General features: G+C 42.2%; 1 long non-coding RNA gene across 2 annotated transcripts; it reads right to left on the reverse strand.

Moving 5' to 3' along the window:
* Nucleotides 1–1,050: 1,050 nt before the first annotated feature.
* Nucleotides 1,051–18,214, reverse strand: LOC107310868 (uncharacterized). Of its 2 annotated transcripts, XR_014944460.1 has the most exons (4): nucleotides 18,095–18,214; nucleotides 17,028–17,141; nucleotides 4,805–4,903; nucleotides 1,051–1,855 (listed from the first exon to the last, which is right to left on the reverse strand). It is a non-coding gene; the product is annotated as an uncharacterized LOC107310868 (long non-coding RNA). The 2 variants fall into 2 exon arrangements; XR_014944459.1 differs by lacking the exon at nucleotides 1,051–1,855 and having other exon boundaries at nucleotides 4,275–4,903.
* Between the last annotated feature and the right edge of the window lie 209 nt (nucleotides 18,215–18,423).

The following is an 18,423-nucleotide window of genomic DNA, read 5'->3' on the forward strand; positions in this document are numbered from 1 at the left end:
CCCAAATATATTGATGGTGGGTTTGTGATATCTAAAAAATATGACGTGTTTTTCATTAACATGGGATGACCCACAGAAATCACGAAAGAGGGGGTTTTAATCTTGGCAAATTGCTTGCTCATACACTATGTTACACCTGGACTGGAGAAGCCTGACCAACATCCGCAAGACATGGTTCTGTGAATGAAATCCTGAGCGATACAAGAAAAAAAAACACATCAAAGCATTCACTGTGACATAAAAACGAGACAAGAAAACACAATCATTTCCCACCAGTCTCTTCTTTCACGTGGGACACTGGTAGTTCCCAGGGGATTACCTCAGAATTTAAAGTTTTCGTTTCCCCTTTGAGCTTAGCTGTGCCTGCACATGATGCATTCACTCTGATACTGTGCAGAAACACCTCCTATTGCAGGGGTCTCTTATAGTTTTGTCTGAGAAGTGCAGGCCACCTGAACGGGACCATACGCATCTATGGGATCCCCATGGAGACCTCCTCTGCTGGCATCACTGATCATTTGCTTCTGTGAGAAAGGACCATGTGAGGCAGCAGGATCAGGGGCACTGGTTTCTGAAGGGAAGAAAAGGCTGAGGATCCTTCATGGAGAAGGCTGGCAAAAATGTCTGTATCTCAGGAAACAGCCTGGAGAGGGGGAAAAGGAAAGGTCTGGAAGGTAATGGGTGTATGGTCTACTTTGGTGCCCAGATTGCAATTAAAGAACTGTGGACATCCAGCCTGATGCTTACACAACCCCTTGTGTTCCACACACATTTCTGTTAACAGAACTCCAGGTGGAATTAGCAATTTTTGCAGCATAATCACATTGTTGAGTCATACTTAATTTATGAACTGCTTTACACACAAGATAATTTTCTCATGCTGATGCTGAGCTGATTATTTCCCATTTGGTATTTACGCATTTGATATCTCCCCCCGCAGTATGGTGCTTCACACTTATCATTAGCGAACTTCACCTTGTTGATCTCAGACCATCTCTTTAATTTATCACTTTGCGTTACGATCCCACCTGCCAGACTGAGAAGATTTCACAAGTGTACTCTGTATTTATCCTCCAAATCGCTAATAACAATATTGACGAACATCAGACCTGAAGATCTCCACACATCTGCTCGGAACACTCTCTTGACATTTACTTCCAGCTTGACATTAAGTCATTTGCAGAAACTCCTTGAGAGTTGTTTTTTTTTTCCATCTATTTGTATACACACTTATAATCATAATTCTGTATAAACTGTATTTTGCTAGATTTTATGTGTGAACACAGGTTACTGGCACCAAAAACTATGCTGAACATATTGCCTAGTGTTTCTTCCAGGCATCACCATTTAGAATACAGAACTGATGAACAATAAACCACTAAGTCTACGCTGAAAGGCCAGGGGGGATAAATGCCCTGCACTTTTGAGTTTGACTTAGTGTGCAGATTCAGCACAGCAGAAATATCTGCTGATGATGTAGATGCTCTTTAATATAGCACACAGGACAGAAATGATGCAAGAGCCTATTAGGCCGAAGAGAGAATTTCTATGTTTCTGGTAAAATGTAAAACAAAAAACACCCAAAAACCATAAAAATCAGAAAACAACTTAATAACCATAACTGTGTCAGTGTTACTGCTAGCACATAATCAATTCAGAAGAAGAGGATTTCAGGATGTCAACAGCATAACTGCTTCTCTCCATTGAGGGCGTCTACTTCTGATTCAGGAGCTTCAGTTCATGTTAAATTTGTGTGTGTTAAGAATGTCTTCAGGGCCTCCATCCTCAGAGTGGGGGCAGGAGGACGTTCCTTCCCAGATCTGGATTTTATAGTTTACAAAGGTTTGTATTCAACCTAAGAGAAAAAAAAAAAGAAATGCACATGCTAATGAAAGGGCTTGGCTTTCCACTGTACGGGACTGCTCACATGTGATGCCTCCGTTTCAGGCATGGGCTGGAGGGTTTCAGGATGCCATCAATCCAAAATGTAGCATCCACATACAGGCCCTCCCATGTAGGTACTTGGGAAGAGGCCAGGAAAGTGTTAGACTTGTGATGGAAACAAAGGGATCAGGTAAGAACCTGCCCCCATGAAAGCCTCCATCGAGGGAGTGCAATCAAGGAGGCAGTCTTGAGAGACAGAGTCAGCAAAGGCACATGGGATGAGGAGGCAGCAGGGACCTGTAGGCCCAGCCCTGCTAATTTCTGGGGGTCCTCCTGTCTTCTTGAGTTCCGACTGCTTTTTCTGCCTAAGCAATGCACAGGTGAATGGCATTTTGTAGGTGACTGCATCACAACATAATGACCGGACATCGTGTCCCATGAATCACATCACCACTGATTCAGATCCCACACAGAGCCACTGTAGGTGTTTATTGTGTCTGTACCGGGCTTTAGAGAATAAATCACTCAGAATCCAGGCTGGAAGGCTTTCCAGTTAACAGCAGTCTGAGCAATGCTGTTCCGATGCCCTTCTCAAGCCCCAGTCTTTGTCTGATGGATGTTTGGCTGTAAGCTCTCCAAAGCATCCTGTCAGTCCCTGCAGCCTCAACGAGGCTCGGGAGGTGCAGCAGTGACCCAGCTCCTCCTGCCCACCCCGCTAGGTGGCCCTGCGAGCCCAGCCAACAGCCGGGGCTGCTCGCCCTGCACAGCGCTGTACTGACAGCAGCCCAGCCAACACGTCAGAAACAACTTCTTCTAAAGCAAAAATAAGAGTAATAATAAAATTCTTTCCTTCTTTAATATTTTTTCTTTCCCTAAGCTTCCTTCCTGAAACAGCTCCAAATTCACAATGCGCAGATTTGTGTTGATGGTTGGACTAGGAGGTCTTAGCGGCCTTTTCCAGCCTTAATGGTTCTATGATTCTATGATTCTCAATGCAAAAGGCAGCTCACCCTTACCCCAGTTTAGCCCTTACAAGAGACACCACTCCGATCTGTTTCCTCCACTGTGATGCTGTGAGATGAAATGAAGGGTGAAAATGTCCTTTCTGGCTTCCCAGATAGAAACACACAGCAGCAGGAACAACGAAATTCGATTACTGTCAATGTGTGGATGCTCACAGTCCCACAGCAATTGCCTCATTTTGATGGTAAACAAGGGTAGGTGAAGGCAGGCATCCACAGCCTCAGGCTGGATTAGGCATCATGGGCGTGTTCAATGGCTGTCTCTGGAAAGCACAGATCTCTCTGTGTGCATCTGAGCTGCTCAGGTAATCCCAGAAGTGCTTCCAGAGGTCAGCAGAGGAGGGGAAGAAAGAGGAGACAGTAGAGGAAGCACATGCAGATGTGGTGGTTTCTGTGGGCCCATGAAGGAGAGGAAGCAGGAGGTAAAAGCTGGAAAGCGTGCTTGGATTATGTATGTATTTATTATTTAATGCCTCGTCTCTTTGTAGCACTGAATCTGGGGAGGGAGGAAAAAAAAGCCTGTTTCCTGTACGAGGTGGAGAAATCCACTCCACGTTCCTGTATTTCTCTTTCCTGATCTGTCAAACAAAGGCCTCAGCATTTAGCAGACTCTAGCTGAGGCTCTTTTACAAACAGCCTGAGATCTTTGGGAAGGAGAAGGGAGAACAGGCAGCAGAACTGAGGTTTCTGAAGCCACTGAACGTGGAGATTTCTGCAGCAGAAGTCTCTTCTCATGAAGGTTCTGCGTCTTGGAGCCATCCATGGAGATGCTGTGTCACACACTGTACAAACACACAGGGAGAGACAATCCCTGCCGCAAAGGACATTCTATCTAAATAGAGATGACAGAGGAAAAACTAAGAGAGGAATTAGAAATGAGCTGACTAGCTCAGGGTTACACCATCCGGTGCCAAAGCCAGAGGCAGCAGTTGGAATCCCGATTTCTAGCCCAGCAATCTGTTTTTTTCCTCACAGCTGACCACCTTTTGCTGCTCTAATGCTTACGGGGTGCTAATGGCACTACAGATAATTATATACTACTTGGTATTTTTAACTAGTGTGAGCTTTACACATAAACACACACACCACTGAGATCAGCCACCCCAGCTCTCAGCCCATGAAGGGTTTGGAGGGCATTAAATATCACCTGTAAGATGACCTGCAGAACAGAAATGTGACACAAGGAATGGGAAGGGAGGAGAGTCCAACTCTTGTGAAATCTGGCTGTTGAAACACCTTTACAGCTTGCAACACCAAGTCAAAAACTCTTTGTCTTAAGGATTTAAGAGCAGACATAGGAAGAACTGTATTTATCTCATGTTAATCACCTAGGCAACTGGGAAAGCAGAAATGAGCTTCACTTTCTACTGTGTTGTATAATCTGCAAGTTTATTCAAATGCCTGTTTTGACATATCAGAAATACTTCTGGTTCCACTAAAAATTTGCATTTTTAAGAACAACAACAACAAAAAGGTATCAATAAAGCAATGAGATTTGGTTTGTAAGCTTTTCCTTTGATCCAAGCATTGTGTGCCTGCATGCCCAGACAGTTATCTGATGTCCTACAATCTGCATTAGAAGTAGAGCCACGTTTTAATTTCTCCTTCAGGGGTTCCCACATCTGCAGAGCCCTGGTTGCAACAGCCAGGATTTGATCGAGACCACAGCCAAGGAATGGGCTGGGAATTGTCCTTTCCTTCCCCAACCAGAAGGAAACAGTTAAAAGCCTCTTCCTCAAGTCTGAAAGGTGTTACAAAGGATATATCCCCAAAAGGAAATAACACTATGCACATGCAGACCTGAAGCTTGTGTTATAACTGTGTAACACAGCTTTTAGTGAGCTTAAAGCAACCCAGAAAGCCATCGGATCTTGCAGGATTCAAGCCTCTGCTGGTACCTGGGCTTAGCCAAGGAGACAGGAAGGCTGTATCTCTTAGCAAGGGAGAACAGCAAGGTCATACTTCTCCAGGGGCTTCAGTCAAATCCAATGTTATTTCTGTAAATAAGAGAAATGTTAGTGTTGATATCCGCTGCATCGCACAAGGATGTAAAAATACACGGGTTAAAAATCCTCTGTTGAAACTTGTCCATTGTCAGAAAGTCAGATCTTTAAAACACCAAATAATTCACAGACAGCTACGACTCTAAAAAGGAACAGGTTAATTTTCATTTACCTGTTTCTCTTCTTGTCCAGACTGTGTGTTTCTATCTGACAGATTTTAATTCTTTCTTTCCACAGACCTCTCCATCTCCTAAATGGAAAAAAACCCTTCATCCTAGATGGTCCTTCCAGAAAATAACAATTTTATCCCCTCCCTCCCCTCTTTGGTGGTGTGTTTATTTACATTGTTTCAAAACCTATTTTCCTTGAAAAGAAATGTTGATGAGTTTTGGCTTTCCTCCCTGCACTTCTAGGCAAAGCTGCTGATGCTCCGTGCTGCCTGCCTGAGCCCAACACGAATTCCAAATTGTTAGTATTATTTTACTGAGCAGAGCAGATTTTCTGACTCTTCTAATTCATACACAGCCATGCTGTGGTGCTGTGAAACTGTGATGTCCCATTTTTGCCATACTTACAAAAACTTTCCCTTGGCTTTGTAAACTTCTAAGTAATTCTAGAAAAGGCACACAGCTTCAGAGTAACCAAAGCCAAGATTATGAGGCCCACTAACTGAGGGAATTAGGAATTTTTCCATTCACTTCAATGAGTTCTGGTTCAAGCACTATGAAGTCATATTCATCCGTATATATCAAATGAATGGAAAAATTCCAAATATGGACAATATGATACCATTCCTGCAAGCTACTGAAGAAGGTAGGGAATAGCCCTTCTTGCAAAATATCAAAAGCCCAGAAAAGGACAAGGAGGCTTCCAGAAGAAACAACAGGGTAGGCTTGTAAACCCTCTTAAAGAGGATGAACAGAAAGTGGTGTCTATGGCCAGAACTCCCAAAGCAAATGAGAAGAGAAAGCACAGTTATTTTCAACAATTAGAATTAATAAATGAAATTCCTAATCATGCTGCATCTGCTTTTACATCGTAACAAGAATAATGACACACAACAAAGCCATGCTACTATCAACACATGACTGCTCCAAGAAGCAATGGCATCCAATAGTTTGCCTGTGGAACCATTTGTTAACATTTGAAAGTAGATAAAGAAGAATGTCACTTATTCATTGAAACAGGTGAGCTTTCAGGAGCTTGGACCACTGCAAAGGAAGTTGGGTGTGCAGTCATTTTCTTTTTTGCTTCCCCTGCAAAAGACATCCTCCCTTGAGTCTTGATCAAGGAATGTGCTGTACATCACAGAAGAGGAGGCAGGATGCAGAAATTCACTAAGTTCCATTAACTGACACTAGACTAAAACCATAATTGATTAAACAAAAAAAGTGGTTCGGGGCACTCTATTGGATTCTGCTTTGCTGTTTACCATTCACACAAGTTCATTACAGAATACAAGTTAGTAAGATGTCCATCTGCCTATTAATAATTGATTTAATTTAACACATGAAGTGTGTGTAATCTGTTTCCTTGTTCCTCTGTAAATATAACCTATGAATCATCAGTAACCAGTAAAGAAGCTGATTGACCACATGATGCTAACTCTTTTCCTAGCTGTAGTTGCTGACTTGCATTTAAGAGAGCTCAATGTCTACTAAATACTTTGCGGTTACAACAAGGATACTGCTGGAAAGGGAGACAATTAGTCAGTGGAGTATGATAACATTTACTTGTGGATAAGTGTTTTTAAATGTGCCTTTATCCTTTTCCAGTATTTCCAAGTTGGCCTAATGTTAGATGCTAAACTAATTATTATCAGACACAGGCCTCACTGTTTTTGGCCCAGTGTCTTGTCTCTCACAGACCTAAGGAAAAGTTTAAATTACAAATAGAAGGTGCTCTTGTTCCCCATATATCACTGCAGGTATTAGCACCCACCTATCGACCTCACAATCACAAAGGTTTTCCTGCTTCCAGTACTCTTTAAAGGCGAGGAACTGACATTTTTCCTTATTTAACTAATAGGTAAATAAGGCACACGGGGTGCGCTGAGAATCTGGCATTGCAAGGGCTTTTCATTTTACTATTTCAGCCATTTCTGTTAGTGATCATACGCGTGTTTCTCACCAGCAGCGAGATTCTCACTCAGTGAGTGTCACATCCTTTGTTAGCTCCAAATGTGCAAAGGTTGAAAGAGTGCTTTTACTCGTGAACAAATCTTTCAAGGACTTTTATAAATCATTCAAACTTCTGGTTTAAAATGAGTTCCCTAAAATGTTTCCTTTCACACGCTTCCTAGTGCCAAATACAACCCATCTGGAATCATTATTAATTCTGTTGAACTGTTTAATTCCAAGCGCTATTGCAAGTGCTTTTTTTGTTGTTGTTGTTGGTTTTTTTTTTTTTAAAGAACGAATTGATTCAGTGTTTTATAACCATAATTGGAATAGGGAGTTAAGACTCAACAGCTCATTTTTTTATTCCGGGAAATGGCAAGCAACACATCTTGTACTCAATCAGTTACATTAGCGGAGCAATGCTGAAAAAATCTTGTATCACGTAGCTATCTATCATCTACATTTAACTTTTCTTATTCAGTTATTTTCCATACACTCAAGTTAAAATATCTTTGGAGGTTTTATGGAAGCGCAGTGAACACATCGGAAGTCTGTCCTACACACTTCATTGGGTGCATCAGGCAATTCCCTGCTACTGAAGTTCCCAATCACAATGCCACGTATACTTCCCCATATACAAATTCACATCAAAAATGTTAATTCCTGTTTCACCATCAGAAATACCATTAAGTTCAGTTTGCAAGAAGCCTTTCAAAAGCAAACAAAGCAAACAAAGCAAAAAAAACCAAAAAAACAACAACCACTAAAGGCAAAGGTTGTGAACAAGGAGCATTTTCATGTCAACCTGTTCACCTCGCGATTATTGCACTAAATACTGCCCTTACAGTCGTGAATTATTTCCAGGATTTTGCATATAGGCCTGTGAAATCCTGTTATCATTAACGTAAGTGGCACAATTCCCATTGACTCAAATCTGGACAGATCTTCACTCAGATCAGCTTGGAATTTCTCACACAGTTCTCCATGCTGAAGCGATGCTAAAGATGATACTTTGGCTGCAAATTTGGCTTTTTTTATGGCTGTGCTGGGGAAAGTCATGTCTCTTCATTGTCTTTATTTTTAGATGCTGGGGGATTTTTCACCGAGAGAGTGGTGAGGTGGTGGCACAGACTGTCCAGAGAGGTTATGGGGACCCCATCCCTGGAAGTGTGCAAGTCCAGGCTAGATGGGGCACTGGACAGCCTGGGCTGGTGCTTGAGTTAGCAGTCAGAACTAAATGATCTTTGACGTCCCTTAACCAGGTAAGTATTGAATGTATCCAAGCATGGAGAGCCCACAACCTCTCTGAGAATCTGTTCTACTGCTCGATTACCTTCAATGTAAAGATCTTTTATCTTAACAGGGTTTATCTCATTGCAACCAGCGTCCACTGCCCCTGGCCCTTTTGTTGTACACTTCCAGAAAAGTCTGGCTGTACCTTCTCAGTGAGCACTTGCATAGTTACAGAGAACAGAGAGGAGGACCCTTAATTACCTTCTCTCCAGGATGAGTAACTCTGCTTTGCTGATTTGTCCTCGTATCCAGTATGCCCCAACAACCTGATTATCCTGGCATCCATTGCTGAACTTGCTCAGGCTTGTCCATGTGTGGAGCCCCAGTCTGTACACAGCTCTGTAGATATGCTCTTAGTCCAGAGCAATGGGAGTAATTGCTTCCCTTGAGGTTCTGGCTGCACAGCTAGTATGCTGCTGGCCTTGGACGCAGGGCTCACTGCTGGCTCTTGTTCAGCACATTGTCCACATACATGTTTCTAGCCAGATGGACCCCAGCCTGTGCTGTTGCATTATTATAGCATTATTCCTTAGTAGGTGTAGGACTTTGAATTTGCCTTTGTTGAACCTAATGAAATTTCAGTTGAATAACTTCTCCAGCCACCTGAGACTCATCTTTAGTGCATGGCCCTTCAGTGCACTGACTGTTAAGTCTGTTGTGTGTCATCAGTGAACTTGCTGGAAGTCCATCTCATTCCAATACTCAGGTTTAATGAAGACATTAAATAGCATCAGGCCCAGTAGCAGCCCTTGAGGCACACCATTAGTAACTAGCTACTAGTTCAACTTTGGCCCGCTGCATGCTATTCCTTGTACCTGATGGTCCAGTCAATTTTCCATCAACCTTTCCATCTTGCTCTTCAGACCTTCTCTTTCAAGCTCAGGTGTGGGGATACTTCAGGAGATTGTGTCAAAAGCCTTGTTAGTGTTCAGATAAATAACATCCACTCCTCCATATTGCCTTCTGAAATCACTGCCATCCACTAGAACTGCCCACACCACCAGCAAGCACCCAGCATCACTGGCATCACTGTGCATATTGTTGGCCACAGTGTTTGTCACGGAGACCACATGAAAGGATGCTAAATAAACAGGTATTCTGATATAGCTACAATACAGCTATGAGAACTTCATTGAATACCAATGCCAAAAGACAACTCCAAAATCAAAATTGTTGGAAAACATCGCTGCAGTGTCACCAAATCCGTATGAGAAGAGTTCGATGTATTAGCAGTAAGCTTCCCTGGAATATTCCCATAATTGTTACAGCCCCACAGGCACAAAGAAATCATTTTCTGGATTTGGAGCACTGTGTTAGTTAGTCTGACAAGCCCAAAATAAAGTAAATTTTCACACATCAATCATTAGCATATTTGTCTAAGAAACAGCGTGCAGAATTCATGCAAAATCAACAGCTTATTCAAGTAAATACATACTCATAATTATTCTATGTGAAATACCGCTTTCTGATTTTATTCACTGAATACTAACTACATTCCTAACGAATAAACCAAAATAACGGTTCCTCTGTTACTATGGAGAGGGAGAGGAGACTGTACTGGGCTTAAAGACTAACTATGAAATCTTTGGAGTAAGAACCAGATACTGTGATTCCCTTTTATACTATATATATGTTGTGTGTGCATATATATATATATAAGCTCAAGATTTTACATTCAAGGTTGTGGAGAAAGAAATGGAAAATGCTCATGAGCTAGTCTGGAGACAAACTGAAGAGTCATTTTATGGGAGGGACATTTTCCACCAGTCTGAGATACAGAAAGGGAAAGTACAGTTCTAAGCTGAAGTGAAACAAACACGAAAGCAGCTGTAGCATTAGCAAACATGCTGCCTCTTAAATTGATTCTAGCTCACTGGACACAATCATCACTATCATAGCCAATCCCTTCCACATCTCCTGCAGTTCACAGCGCCATGGAAAGATATATATCCTCAAAGGAATCAGTATGCATCTGTGTGCACATATGCACCTGCAGACACACAGCCATTTGACTCCTAATCTACATAATGTGATTTTCTAGCATCAAGTAGAATACAATTGCTCCTTCTCACTCCCCTGATGCATCACAAGGAACTAGCACTAAACGCTTTATTACCGTGGCTGTAGAAGTAGACTGTGAGTCACATGGATCACAGAGCCAGTAGGGTGAAGAACGCTCCCTGCAATATGGAGCCTGCAGAAGCACTGCCAAGCAGTGAGTGCAGCGCTGCCAAGTGTCACTGCAGCAAGGCGCAGACACTCGGTGCTCTATTCAATAAAAGCCAGGTTATGCTGCATTTCCCAGTATAGCTTAAATTAACGTTTTACACTTTACCACCTTTTGCAAAGATTGCTAAGCACTTTGCACAAATTAATGGCATTCAGGTTCCAAGCACCCTTTGTGGTAGTTTCCCATATGGCAGAGGGTTTTTTTCTTCCCAAGTAGCACATTGCTCTCATTATTATGCAGTAGACTTTTTGTTTCTGTATACCCAGCCTGGGTTCTTACAAGAAAGTGATTATACTTGCCTAAATGGAGATTCTGGTGACAAGATAATTTATAATGCTCTGCTGCATAATCATGAAGCCAAGGTCAGGGAAACCTTTGACGTAGCGTAGTCAGAGAAGTTGTAAATAAAGCACACACCATGAAAGGGTTCAGTCTCAGTGAGAACAGACGGACAAGAAAGAACAGACAAAAAAGAACCTCCCCCACTCCTGCCGTGGTGAAATCTCACTCCCTCTTTGTCTCCGCAGATACTGCGGTTGGCTAATTAGGGAAGGAGGTGGAACTATGAATCCAATCTCGCTTGTTCTCAACTTTACCATAATTCCTACGTTTGAGAAGCCAGTGAAATGACACAACACTACTACAATTTCCCATTCATCAGCACAAAGCAGAAGAGCAGGAACTGGGATAAAAACAATTAAGAGGCAGGACTAGGTACTGTGTGCATACCTCTGTGTGTATGCAGGCATGTTGGCCACAAGCATTGACTGGGAGCAGCAGCAGCAGCAAAGGGGGAGATGAGCACCACCAGTATTTTTATCTCAACATATAAATACCCACAGATGTACCCACAGCATAATTAGTAGAGAGGAAATAACGCCTGAGAAAACCATGCTCAGATTGTACCATAAAATCAGCATTATTTCACATGCACTGCTATTACTTTGCATCTGAGCAGCAACAGCAGAGCTTTTCAGAAAGCACTGGACTTACTTCTGTACTACACCTTTGTAGGCAGGCTGGGTGTGAGAGATGCCCATGGATGCTGCCCCAGAAGCACAGACAGCTGCTCCAGGGCCTCTTTCCAAGGCCACACTAGTCAGACACATGGGTACCTGTGGTCACCTGAGCTGCTCTTCTAAATCTGTTTAGATGAGGCTGCTGAGAGAAGGAAGATGTACTGGATAGGTAGGCCCAGGACATATGGCTGGGTCAAATAAGTAGCTCTGTGTGAGTTTCTGCAAAAGATTCCCCAGCGTTACCACTAGTCAGCCTAAACACACAATTACTTGCTCATTTTCTAGGAAAAACCTTAACTACATAGCATGTAGCTCTGCTAACAAGAGTATAGAGAAGAAATAACAGGCCAAATCCTCAAGCCAGTGTAAATCAACATTATTTGCTTGCCTCTGCTAGAATACCCGCTCTTATTTCAGCTAAAGAGCTAATGCACAGTTCTTTAATATGCATTTATGTTAATATTTAAATGTTGAAGAGGTAGACTGTGCAGCTGGCACATCAGACTACATGTAACCTCAAAAACCCTGAGGGATCTACCTGGAAATAACCATTCAGAGTGACTGCCTGGCATGCGTAATGTCTTTGGAAAAGCTTTCCCACCCAAAGCACCTCCTTGTGATCAGCATTTCAGGAAGACAAAATACATATTTTAAAGGAGAAAATACGTTAATGAACAGAAGAAAATGCGAACAATTAGCAGCTTCAAGCGCTGCAAGACACAGGGAAAGAAAACATCAACAGACTGTCCAGGTCTCTTCAGACCACAGCTGTAGCCCCCTCTCCAGCACTGCCTCTTGGCAGAGACTAGTTCTATCCCTAGGGTACAGGCTCAGCGCCAATCACTCCGGAGTGTTATTGAGATGCATAGCACCATAGCACAACCCAAATCAATGTTTGTTTTTTCTGCACATTGGGGTGCACTAGGAGGCAAAGGCTGAAGTCAAGTGAGCTAGCTGCCCTGTAATGACAGGGTCTTGTATCACATAAGCTTAAAAAATAACCCTGATTTAAAAGGGTATGTACTATTTTCTTTCACACGGTCTGATCTTGCACTGCTATGCATCTTGAAACATGAGTATATAGGAGCACCAAAATCTGGCAGAATTTGCAATCCTTTCACAAAGGCTTGTCATTCTTTTACCAGATAACTCTCTGTAGGACATGACAAAGGGGGAGTTGGAACACATCCTGTTAGAATGAATACAAATGTAATTATCATACTATTCCTCAACACTTGCACTTGAAAAAGAACTCTGTTAAGGAACTCTGAATCAAGCAGGCTGATCAGTCAGGAATAAGGCAGCTGAACTGGTAAATCTTCCTGGCTCTCATTTCTGAAAGACAAGATCCTGTAATACTTAAGTTAAACATTAGCTTACTCTGCGAGGAACCTTCAGAAATCAATAGGGATTGCACTACATGACTAAGACTGGCAGAATCCAATAACAATTATAGACTAAAACTGGCCTTCAGTCAGGAATTTCTCTGGTTTCCTTTTTATTGTGTCTTTCCGAGTTCTTCCTCCTCTATGTCTGCGCCCAAGAAAACACAGACCCTTCCCTCTCCTATAAACCATTCAAATGGCTTCTTTCTCTTTAATACTAAAAGCGTCAATATTTCTTGTTAAAGGAAGGTAACGTTTGACAAAACTTGGCAGATTTGAGTGTTATTTCTCAACCTGGACAGAGACCAGTCTTCCTGACAAAATGGAAGCAGCAATTTGTGGCTTTTGAATATGAAGTGGTTTACTTCTTTTTGAACAAAAAGCGTAGCCAAAATTGCTAGGGAAAGCATTAGGAAAAGCAACCTGGGTTTAAACAAAAGGAAACAAATGCTCAAAGCATTTCTTTTTAAGAAAGAGTGTGGGGGAAGAAGAGAAAGAAATGAGGGGACATATCTTCCATTTGCAGTTCCTTTCCTCAGGTTTTCCAGAAGCAGAACAGACTGTATCTGTTGGAGGAAACGAAAGCCCAAAGATACTGGTAAAGAGAAGAGTGTCAGTGTGATAAAAACAGAGGTGGGAAAGAAGATTCCTCTCCAGCCTTTTATTTTGAGGCAGCTCAACGTTAAATCACATTTTGCTGTACAGGGAAACCTCATCCCTTGAGAGCTGCCCCTCAGATTACTTCATCTTCATCTATCATCTATCAGATTACTATATACTCTCCTAGGTGGGACTCCTCAAATATCACTACCAGGTGTCAGGCACAGCAGGGCTCCTCACTTCAGCCCAGCCAGAAAGACATTCTGCTGAGGGAGCAACGGTGGGGACAGTTCCCTTCTGGCCTTGCAGGGAAGGAGTTGAGCCTTGGTGGCCAGCTCAACACACTGAAGAGCAGGCAACTTAGGTCAGGCAACTGTAATGCAATGGAAAACGCAGCAGAGTAGCAAGGTCCCAGGCTGCAGCAAGCAAGGGTTTCCTCAAATGCAACAGGCAGAAAAAATAAAGGAGAAAAAGCTGCTTATATTCAAAAGACCTCAGGCACACAGGGATCTCATACAAAACAGCCTCACCTCCACTGCCAACCCTTAGTGAGGTCTGGGAAGGGGTAGAACCTGGCTCTACTCCTCCTGATCACTCAGATGTGCTGCATACACCTGAGCTTCCCGGGGTTGGCCCTGCCTTCCCACCAGGTGTTCAATCACTGCTTCAGGCCTTGACTCAGAATTCCTGCTACAGCAGCCCACAGACAGCAGTCCAAGAAAAGTTCCCAAACCACTGTGATTTCAGTAATAAATTCACACAGAAATCATCCTATTTTTAGGGTGCAGGCACCACAGAATCACAGAATGGTTTGGATTAGTGAGGACCTTAAAGACCATTTAGTTCCAATCCCCTGCCACGAGCAGGGTCACCTCACTAGATCAGTCTACCCAAGGCTCCATCCAACACAGCTTTGCTGGTTTCCTGCCTCCCCTGCTTAATATCTCACATGTGTGGAGGCGCTCCCGCACACTGCAAGAAGTGTCCTGAAGGAAAACACACCAGACAGCAGTGTTCTGCTTTTGAGGGAGTGTGATTCACTGTGTCTGCTCCACAGCTGAGGACAGGTTGTGATGGGAGGCTCCAAGCTATGTAACTGTCTGTGCTTTTGCACCTGCTAGTTTTAAGTCTCTGTTTCCCTCCAGTTTTGTGGGAACTTTTCTGCTTGGATCAGATGCTTGGAGGTTTTTTCAGCTTGTTTATCAAATCAGATGCTGTCTGGCTAACCGAAACCTAGCAAGGTCAAAAAAAGGGCTGCATCTTGCTGGCATTGCTTTCTGCTCATCTCCTAAAGCCATGCAGTTTGAAATAAGGTACACAGCATCCCTTCCACTCTTCTTCTTCAAAAGCATCCTGGTTTCCATGGGAAAGAAAACTGTGAGCATAGGCTGGAGGGCATTGCAGTGTGGTCAGTGAGGTGACAAAAGAAGCAGGTCTGTGGGCACCTACCCAATGGCAGAAACAGAGCTAGCATGTCAGGAGTATCTTACTCTTTCTGCAGATACAGGCAAAAAGATTTGCTGCCTAGCATAGTGTTGCCTCCTATTTTGGAACTGGAATTATCTCTAAGCTGTTACTTCATTTCATGCTCCTTTCAAGCTCCTCTTCTGTGCAGAACATTTTAGAAGGAAATGCCACTGGATTACACAGCTGCTGTCTGCCTAGGCTTTAAATATGCCAATTTGCATCAGTCTGTAGGCAGCACTGAGAACAGGCTGGCGTTGACTGCAGCCTTCTTGTGTTACTAGTGGCATCTTACTTTCAAATCCGAAACAACTGAAGGAAAAAGGTGTAGCAGAACTATGGAAAGACAGTTCTGAGGTACTAAAAATATTTCTTCTTCTGAGAAAACCACATGAAACACAATACCCCTGGGGGAAGCCCTACAGAATGTCAGCATGAAGCTATAATAACCGATGGAAGAAAAATGAAGTTCCTGAAATAAAAAAAGCCCACATTCGTGGAACTAATCAGGTTGGGAATTAAAGTTACTGAGAACAAGCCTATTAGTAAGCACATCAAAAACTTGAAAACTATTTAAAGATATATGGAAACAGGTACTAGGAGAAAGCTAAATCCTATCCTTGCTTTGCAGTCTCAAATTATTTGGATAAGAATTCAGGTGCAGAAATGCTAACCAAAAGCAAAGCTCTGCAGTTACCATTTCTGTTAACAGAAGGAGGCAAATCATTCCAGGAAATATCACAATGTAGCATCACTATGAAATCTTCTAATGTTGCCTTTGTAGAGTGCAAGTAGGTTTTCATCTCCTATAGAGACCTGCTGTACTGCTGTTCCATCTTTGGGTTATGCAAGGTCTTCTTGCCTTGGCAGACTGAGAAGAGGAGGCAATGTGAACAGCCTGAAAATTGGCTGTCTGCTTTAGCTCTCGTTAAGTTGATTTTGGTATAAGAGTTATCACTTGGGAAACAGAGATGCTGGGCTAAGATTCCTGCATGAGGGAACTACCTTGCACATTGGCTGCACAGCCTCATTTTGGGGCTGGTACACATGTACATATGAAGGGATTCAAATTCAGAATACCTTCAGACTTCTCTTTTAAAAATGGAAGGATAAATATCTGCTAGTGATAGATGGAGAAAGTAAATGTCAGAAGACAAGGCAACAAGACTTGTATTTACTGCCATTTTCTCCTCTTTGTAAGGGAGGCTTTAAAAGGATATAGCGCTGAGAAAATGCTGTATTGCAGAGTCACAGAATTGCAGGGGTTGGATGGGACCTCTGGAGATCATAGAGTCCAACCCCCTGCTAAGGCAGCTCCCTACAGCAGGTCATGCAGGTAGGTGTTTGGATGGGTCTTGAATATCGCCCTAGAAGGAGACTCCACAGCCTCTCTGGGCAGTTCTAGTGGTCTGTCACCCTCAGAGTAATGAACCCAATGCTTCCTTAGAGAAAAGAAGTTAACTTTTAAGAGGCAAACTTTGTTGAATGAAGTTAGAAAAGCGTAAGATTATTTAGTAACCACCATTCTATAGGCACCAACCTTTGCTGAATGATAATTAATGTTACTTCAAGACATTTCTAAGTATTAGTTTCAACGATTTCATTATTTCAAGTATTGAATACTCAGGAGTGCCTCACTCTTCAAAATTACCCAGATTGTTTCATCTGGCATATTTGAAGAGCTCAGGGTTCAGTATCAAAATGTGACCCCATGGCAAAGCACTTAGAAGACTTAACTACTAAATTAACATCCTTGTTTTCAAACAGATGTGTGAGATGAGGAGCAAACTCTGGATTTAGTGCTTAAAAACTTAAAGATCATATAGAGTTATTTATAGAAACTAACTTAGGCAGCTGCAGCTATGATTATCTTGTGGGATTCATTAGGACCATGTTTGACATTTAAATAAGTTCTTGTTTCTGGTGGCAAGAAAGACAGTGTGTACTTTAAAGATATTACAGGATATAGAAACAAAGATAAAAGCTTCAGAACCATCTTATACTTACTTTCTGCTCCAACTGCCCTCTTATAACCTGGAAATAGGACAAGAGGGATTGTGGCCTCTGAGGTATTGCATGGAAAGAAAGGAGAGTTAACTGGAGAAGCCCCAAACTACACACCTGAAAGAAGAGGATTAAGAAAGAAATAAGAATATTATATTGCTTCTGAGTCCAGGACTACCAATCATTAGTTAGACCAACCTCATCTTTATTTCATGTGCAGTATAAACCAAATGACTAGATAGGGTCTCTTTTTCCCCCCCCACAGACCTACACAGCCTGTCAAAAAGGCAGGATACATTCATGGCAGCACTTCTATGCAAACAGCATACAATGCCCCAAAAAATAATCCTATGAACAATGGAACTTCCCATAGATTCCATATAAACCTTTAATTTTGCCCTTTTCCCTCCCTGACCCCTCTCAGTATTCCTATGATAGCCTGTATCATCAGCTAGATGTTTCCACTACAGCTTCAGGGGAGCTAAAATGGCACGTGAATTTTGTTCCTCATTTATCTTTCAGCAACACTCAAGCATGAGAACTTTACACATCCTGAGCAAATGCTCTCAAGTGTTGAAGATGCCATTAGTCATTTGGGCTTATGTCTGCTTGACTCCCATTTGCTCATGAATATCTACTGGCCAAATAGAAGAGTATTTCTTTGAACCTACAGGTAGCAGGAAACGATGCTCAAATACTATCACAGTGAATATAATATTAAAAGTATATAAAACATGAGTAGATTAGTCTAAAAAACATGGATGAAGATGTGTTTGGAAATGATCCTTTTATTTGAAAATTGGTTTTCTCCTCGATGTGGCAGGGATTGGGATTTTTTGTTCTCTTGATACATTATAAATCCTGAGTTTTTCCCCAGACAAATAGATATACATCAGAGTAAATGAGTCAAAAATATGAAATCTGGCAGATTGATTGTGAAAAATGTTCTGCTTTTTATCAGCTTATTACGTGGATTTTATATTTCCTAGACATGCAAACCAGCACAGAACTAAATAAGTATTTCATAAACACAATCAGAAAAAAAACAGCGCAATGAAGTATATATTCACCTGTTGTACAGTAGCACACTCAGATGCTCAGAGACTGTAGTATATGAACTGACTGATACCTTGTAGTCCAGTGTGAAACCAGTAGAATTCTCCTTGTTTGTTTCAGTTTACAGATTGTATTGCCTAGCAACTTGCTCTGAAATTTAGCTGGAAATCAGAGTGAATTCCAAATGGTTCAGAATTACATCCAAATGTTTGTACCCAAATAGGATGGGAGAAGGGGGAATGGTTTTAAGCTGAGACAGATTTTGGTTAGATATTAGGAAGAAGTTTTTCACACAGAGGGTGGTGACACACTGGAACAGGTTGCCCAAGGAGGCTGTGGATGC

Source organism: Coturnix japonica, chromosome 3 (assembly GCF_054131305.1).
Source record: "Coturnix japonica strain WE chromosome 3, WE-NBRP24, whole genome shotgun sequence".
NCBI lineage: Eukaryota > Metazoa > Chordata > Aves > Galliformes > Phasianidae > Coturnix > Coturnix japonica.